Source organism: Lichenostomus cassidix, chromosome 2 (genome assembly GCF_008360975.1).
Source record: "Lichenostomus cassidix isolate B80296 chromosome 2, HeHo_3.0, whole genome shotgun sequence".
In the NCBI taxonomy this organism is placed as follows: Eukaryota; Metazoa; Chordata; class Aves; order Passeriformes; family Meliphagidae; genus Lichenostomus; species Lichenostomus cassidix.
The window spans coordinates 128,749,103-128,755,961 of NC_139482.1; the positions used below are offsets into that span (position 1 = coordinate 128,749,103).

General features: G+C 47.3%; 1 long non-coding RNA gene across 1 annotated transcript; it reads left to right on the forward strand.

Moving 5' to 3' along the window:
• The first annotated feature begins 184 nt into the window (after nt 1-184).
• LOC146442252 (uncharacterized) lies at nt 185-1,140 on the forward strand. Its single transcript, XR_014850206.1, has 2 exons — nt 185-412; nt 824-1,140. It is a non-coding gene; the product is annotated as an uncharacterized LOC146442252 (long non-coding RNA).
• The last annotated feature ends 5,719 nt before the right edge of the window (nt 1,141-6,859 follow it).

The following is a 6,859-nucleotide window of genomic DNA, read 5'->3' on the forward strand; positions in this document are numbered from 1 at the left end:
AAGGGTTTTAAGACTAATTTTGAAATAAATAGTTATGGATTTAGAAGCCACATATGCACTTAAGGAGTGGTTTAAAAGAAGCATGACCAAGCATGTCTTTGCTTTAGCTAAGTTCACATTTTGCATACTTTACCAGTACTATGTACTGGTAGTTCATTTGCTGTACTACATAGTTCATGTACTATGTAGTTCATTTGCTGGAAATATTAAAGGGAAAAGTTTTTTTTAATAAATATTTTTAAATAAATATTTTAATTGAACACTACTAATTTTAGCCCTTGCACCTATACTGCCCTTAAGATAAATTCAGCTGTATTCATTTCAGATTTGATACAGCTGAACTTGCTGTAGCTGTAAAGTGATCTGAGGGTCAAGCACTGCTTCTCAGTTGAAACAAAGTTGAACAAAATGGGTGAGTGGATTAATGAGTGCTGAGGTTGCAGTGGGGCTTTTGAGGTCCTGACTCTCGCAGGCAGATTATGAAAATGACATGCAGAAACCTTGTATTTATGGGAGGCTTTCCCCCCCGGGGGATATGCTTTAGCTAATCTCTTAATGCAAATGAAATGGTGGTTGTCGTAGTTGCTGGTTAATGTTCGTGTGGAAGCAGATTATGGACTGTGATTTTTGTATTTTCCTGTAATCCCTGAACTGACAGAAGAATGCCTGGTTCTGTTGGCAGATAGCAGCAGGAAAGAGTCAGAGTTCTGATGTCGCCCCTCTCCCCTCCAGTAGCAAATTATTGTAGTAAATATTAGATAGTCTTTTGGCTCTTTACTGCCTTTCATTTGATGAAATCTGAGCTCCTTGTTTGTGCCTGCAGCCGGTCTCTTGCCAGCGCTGGCTCCCGTGACTCATCGGGTCTCTCCCGGTGCTCTCGCTGGGAAGAATCTCTGCTCTGTTCCCTTGCCGTGATGGAGTTGGGAGCTGCTCGGGAGTGCAGCACAGTGACGATGCTCTGCTGTACGGTGATAGACAGCTCTGCTCTACTGCATGCACCTGAACATTTTCTTAAACTCATTCACGAGTAAGAAATTTGAACCTCGGTCTTTGGAATAGAGATTAATTGCTATGTACATTTTTAATTGTCTGTGAAATGCTACTTGTGCCCAGAGTAAAAATCAAAATGCTTCAACTGCACTTAGACACATTTAGGATAGAAACTAACAGAGTAAATCAGTTGAGTTGACGGTGAAATAATATGCTAAGGAGCAGAAGGCATTTCAGGGTCACTTAGTGCATCTAACTTGTTTAGCCTGCCTAAGTGGACCAATCTGTCCAATGAGATGAAGTTCTACATTTATGAAACTTGCAGTTACTTGTATCTAGTATTTTTAAAAACTCCATCTCAGTTTAATTTCTGCAAGCATAAAAAGCTACCACATAGCAGCAGCAGCAGCAGCAAAGGCCAAGGTGCTGCCAAGAGGTCTGATTGCACTCACAGCCTCCCCCCTGCCCCGTTTAGGGTCATTCTCAGTTACACAGAGGGTAACTGGATTAAACAGTAAGAACTTCCCTAAAAGAAACCTCCTTTACAAATCCTTTTAGACAAGATGATACCCCCAGCCTAAGTAAGTGTTCAGGCAGAAAGCAAGAGCTGATTTTATTCAGAGGTTCTGAGGCATAATGCTAATGAGTTCAAGGGCTTAAGTCTTTGAACAGTCAGACCTTCAAGAGCATCTGTTAACCTTTCTTAGGTAGTCTTTTTTGCTTGTGAAAAGTAGATGTGGTCAGGTCTATTACAGGTATGAGTGTCTTGCAACTGATTCATTTTAGCATCTGGCTGCCAGACTTACTATTTGGATTTTACTCTCCAAAAGCTGATGTCTTTATGCAAATTTAATCATAGACTGTGTTGTACTAAGAACTAGGGCTTGCTGGCTATTTTATTTATAGAGCCTGGTGCTGCTGTTGAGCACTTCTAACCTCTGGGCTTGTATCAGGTTTGCTTAACATCAGCAGTCTCTAAAAAAGTGTCCAGTGGCAAGGGAAGGGGATATGCTTGGTCTGTTTGAAATAGCAGTCAGCTCCTTCTGGTACCTACTGTTTGCCCCACTCCAGGCTTGTGCTGTCTCCAGAATGAGAACTCCAAAATGAGCTGGGATATCTGCTTTCATCTGTATAAATGCATAGTTAGGGTAATTTCCTTCCTTTCCCACCTGGCTTGCTGCATGCTTGCTTTATCAGGGCATTACCCCTAAAGATAAATAACTGAGGGCTGAGCCTGCCTCTCCGGTGTGACTGGGATGATGTGAGTCCTGTGGCATTACAGCAGGTTGTGGGATGTGTGCACTGTTCTGGGAATGAGGACAACAGCAGAACCAAGTGCTACACTGAGAAAACAAACACTGTCTGTGAGGACAGACCTGGCCACTCAGCCTACTGAGAGCGTGCAAAGTACTGCCAGATGCAGAAGGAAAGGCAACCAGCTTCAGTGGGAATGGGTCTTGGAGGGCCTGCAGTCTGGAAGCTAAAGTTACTATTAAAAGTTAAAAAAAAAGTCTTTAATAGGTCTGTGAAAGTATTACTCACTGTGTGTATCTGATCTGACAGTTAAATATAATAACTTGACTTTTTGAATAGATGGGCTTAAAGTTTGGAAGGATCAACCTGGCTTTTAAACAAGAATGTTGTGTAATGTTCTAACACCATCGAAATAATAGCATGTCAGAGGAGGAGTGCATGAAAAAATCTATTTGAGTATTATTCTCTTTGGCTTTTACTGATGCATACAGTGTGTCTCACATGAGACAACTGGAAGCAGAGTAAAGTTACCTTCTGTTGGGCTACTTCCTAGTTCACATGATAAAAGGGTTTGTTACTTCCCTTGATGGAAGTTAAATGTGGTAAATCCAAGAAAACCTCATCCTTCCGTGAATAAGTTCATCTGACTTACTGCAGGAAATAATTAATGCAGTTCAAATGAGCCCAGTGCAGTTCTGCTCATGGCTAAAACAAAGCAGTCTCCACGTGTTGCATGGGGAGGCCAGTGGCTTCAGGTTTACAGGTGATGACAGCAGGTCTTGAGCAGCACAAGAATACAGTGTTAACATGGACCCTTCCTGTCACCCTTTTCCAAGGGACACAAACAATTTGGGAGGGAAAAAGTTACTGTTGTTGCTGATCAGCCTGTAGAGATTAATGCTGGTAAATTCAGTGTGTGATCCTTCGTGCAAATGCCTGAGGCTCCTTCGATGTAGTTTTGGAAACAAGTAACTTCCATGCTGTCCCAAAACCACACATGGGGAAGGAACATGCCTCATCTGAAGTGCTGTGTGCCTGCCTGCCCTGGAAGGGGGTGCCCAGCACTGTTGGGTGCTCTACTGCAGCTCTTCAAAAATGCTGTGAACTCTTGCTGCCCAGCTATGCCCCTGCAGTCCTCACCTGAGCAGGCTGGGTAGCTCAGAGCTGGTTATGGGGTGCAGGGAGGATCACCCCAGGGTGCAGATGGGTTTGGGTAAAGTTTGCAGTCGGTAGCAGAGCGAGTGCAGAGACAGCAATCTGCTCCTAGCACAAGTGTCAGCATGTCTTGTACCTGTCGCTTGCCTTTGTTGGGTGGGTGGGGCTCAGCAATGAATACCTGGCACTGGAGCTGCTGCCTGAGAAGCTTTATCTGCAGTTTCTGTCTTGGATCTGGTGCTCTTTGTCAGTACCCGTGTTAAGAGGCTGTTTTGGTTGTCAGAAGAGCGTCAGGCATGCAGGCAGTGCTGGCGTGCAGGTGACTAATGTCTGAGGCAGCTTCTGCCGCTGCCGTGCCTCTGGCTGGTGCTGTTCACCACAGCGTGCGGTGGCAACCTAAGTGGGCTTCAAAGGGAGCTTGTTGCTCCACAGAATAAATACAACACAACTACTGGCAGGAGCAAGGGACCAAGTGCCACGTTAGGTCCCTTCTGCTCCTCTGTCCTGTGTGCTGTCAGACCAGTGATGTGAGGCTGGGACTGATCTGACTCCTTGGCTGAAGAAAAATCTGTGACCTGTTCTCTTGGTCTTGCAGTACATGTGTAACCTGGGAGGAGAATGAAAATGGTGTCTGCTGCTTCGTGTGTGAAGTCATGGGATGGCTGAGGCTGGTAGGATGTCTGGAGGTCATGTGAACCAATCCCCTGCTCAAGCAAGGCCACCTCGAGCTGGTTACCCAGGAACACGTCCAGGTGGCCTTTTAATATCTGCAAGGATGGAGACTACACTGTCTCTCTGGGCAATGTATTCCAGTGCTCAGTTGCCCTCACAGTGCACAGGTGTTTCCTGACATTCAGAGGGGACCTCCTGTGTTTCAGGGTGTGCCCATTGACTCTGGTCCTGTCACTGGGCACCACTGGAAAGAGCCTGGCTCTCTCCTCGTCATACCCTCTCTTCAGATGTTTATACTCATTGATAAGGTTCTCTTTGAGCCTATCCTTCTCCAGACTGAACTTTTCTAGCTGTTAGCCTTTCTTTGTAGGAGAGATGCTCCAGTCCCTTAATGATCCTTGAGGTCCTTCACTGAATTCTCTCCAGTATGTCCATGTCTCTTTTCTACTAGAGAGCCCACTGGATCCAGGACTGGATCCAGGTGTGGCCTAGCTAGTGCCAAGCAGAGGGGAGGGATCACCTCCCTCCATTTGCTGGCAATTTTTTTCCTCATTCAGCTGAAAATACAATTTGCTGCCTTTGCTGCAAGGGCAGATTTCTCATATAAATTGAATCATAAAGTGCTGACCACACCTATAAACTTCTGATAACTTCATTCTTTATTTCAGTTTTGCTGGTGCCACCTGTGTTGTTGTGTTCTCCCCCTCCCCCCACAAAAAAAAAAAAAAGGTTACATTTTTATAGGAAGAAATTTTAAAAGTTGCTGGTATTTTCTTTATTTGTACCCAGATTTTTCACACAATGATATTTCCCCCATTGCCATCCCTTTGCCCTGCCATGCATTCTCACCTGTGTTTCTTTCTAGGTGGGAGAACTATTACCCAACCTCTTAAATACTTCTCTCTTTTCTAGCAGAAGAGCTGACACTGTTTTGATTTGGCCTTCCCAGCATAGTGTGAGGATTTAATTTTCTCCAGCCAGGAGTTCCCATGCCAAAATCTTGGCTGTGTTTGGGATGGCTACATCCCAGATGACGCATGGCCCTGCTGCACCTGTGGGTGCCTGTGACTAAAATAGCACATCTGTGGGTGTTGGTGCCATGACAGCCTGTGCTAGTGGGAAGAGGACTTCCCTCACCTCAGTGTGTTTGTCCTCACTGCCCAAAGCAGCTTAGTGCCGGCAGAGGTGTGGTAGCTGCTGCACTTCAGCCATCCAGAAGGTGGGGAGAGGATGTGGCGCTCAGAGCATGAAAGCACCGAGCAAAGTGGGATGGGAATTTGCCTTGGCCTTAAACACTCATGTCTGCCCTGGAGAGGAAGCATGTCCTGGTGCAGGTGTCACCTGGCCTGTGGGCAGGGAGGCTGGGGAGCAGGGGCAGGGAGGCTGGGGAACAGGGAGAGGGAGGCTGAGGAGCAGGGAGAGGGAGGCTGGGGAGCAGGGAGAGGGAGGCTGGGGAGCAGGGAGAGGGAGGCTGGGGAGCAGGGAGCGGTGCTCCTCCACCTCCGCGAGGCAACACCCTGGCTGTTACAGAAACAGCCCTGCATCCCTGCTGAGATAAAGGCTCCTTTGTTGCTTCACTTCATAGAAATGCCTAAACCTGCCTTCTCTGACAAGTTTGGAAGAAAAAAGGGCAGATAAAGGAGAAGAGGAATATGAGTCAGAGAGAAACAACTGGTTCAGGGCAATTTGAGAGAAGATCAGGGCAGGGTTTGGAAACTGCTGTGCTGTTTTCCTCTTGACTCCCTTTCTCTGCTGTGTGTGGTTTTTTCTTCTCTTCAATCACAGATTTGGTAATCAAGCCTGACCTCACATTTCCCACAGAAGCAGCACTGTCAGCTCCCTCAAGGGGAGGGAGAACAGGGCTGGGGGTCTCGGTGGAAATCCATCTCACCCACAGCATGCTTGTGCACTGGGAGCACTCAACACTGCTGTGGCCCCAGGAAGGTTGCACCAGACCCCTCTTTGCCCCAGTCCTCCACTGTACAAAGTGCATGAGCCATACAATGGTGCTATCTGGACATTAAGAGCTGCATTTTGTGGATATTGGAATATCAGGAGGAGGCTGTGGGTACCTGTTAGTGGCCAAGCAACCAGGGCTGTCTTTATGCATGGAAAAGTCAGAGCAGAATTACAGGAGAGCCTCTCATGAAAGGGCAGGGGGGAGCTGAACCAAGGTTAAATAATAAAGTAACGCTGCAGATTGGATTTTCCTCTTACAATTCGTGTAACTGCTTGTGCTGGGAATTGCAGAGGCTGTGGTGGGAAGGAGAAGGTTTCCCATGCTGTACCTGCCTTGCAGCTAGCAGCTGCCAGGGCTTTTTTAGCAGGGGGATGTAAGGGTGCAGCTTATGCTCTGCAAAGCTCCGACTGGACTAAATCCCTACTGCGTCAGAGCCTGCCTGTCTCCAGACGGCATCTGCCCGGCTCAGCCGCCTGCTCGGCAGCGGCCGTGTCACCGGGTCGAGCATGGGCCATTCCGCTGATGTGACTGGGCTTCAGTGGAGCCTGGCTCACAGTGCACCTTCAAGGAAGCTATTCAGGGCCTTCAGAAATCTCCCCCAATCTTTAAGTTCCCTGCTCTGCTCAGATTCATTCATCTATCAAAGCTGCCATTGATCTCCCTTTCCCCTCGCACACGCTGCTGTTCCCTGTGCCTTGGCTCGGCACTGTCAATAATATGGGCTGCGCCTGGTAGACTTTCAGTGCAGGTTGATTTAAGAGCAGGGTGGGGTAGTGGGTGCTGCATGAGCTGCTCTGGTCAGCCCCTGTGAAGGGGGCAGCTCCTGGT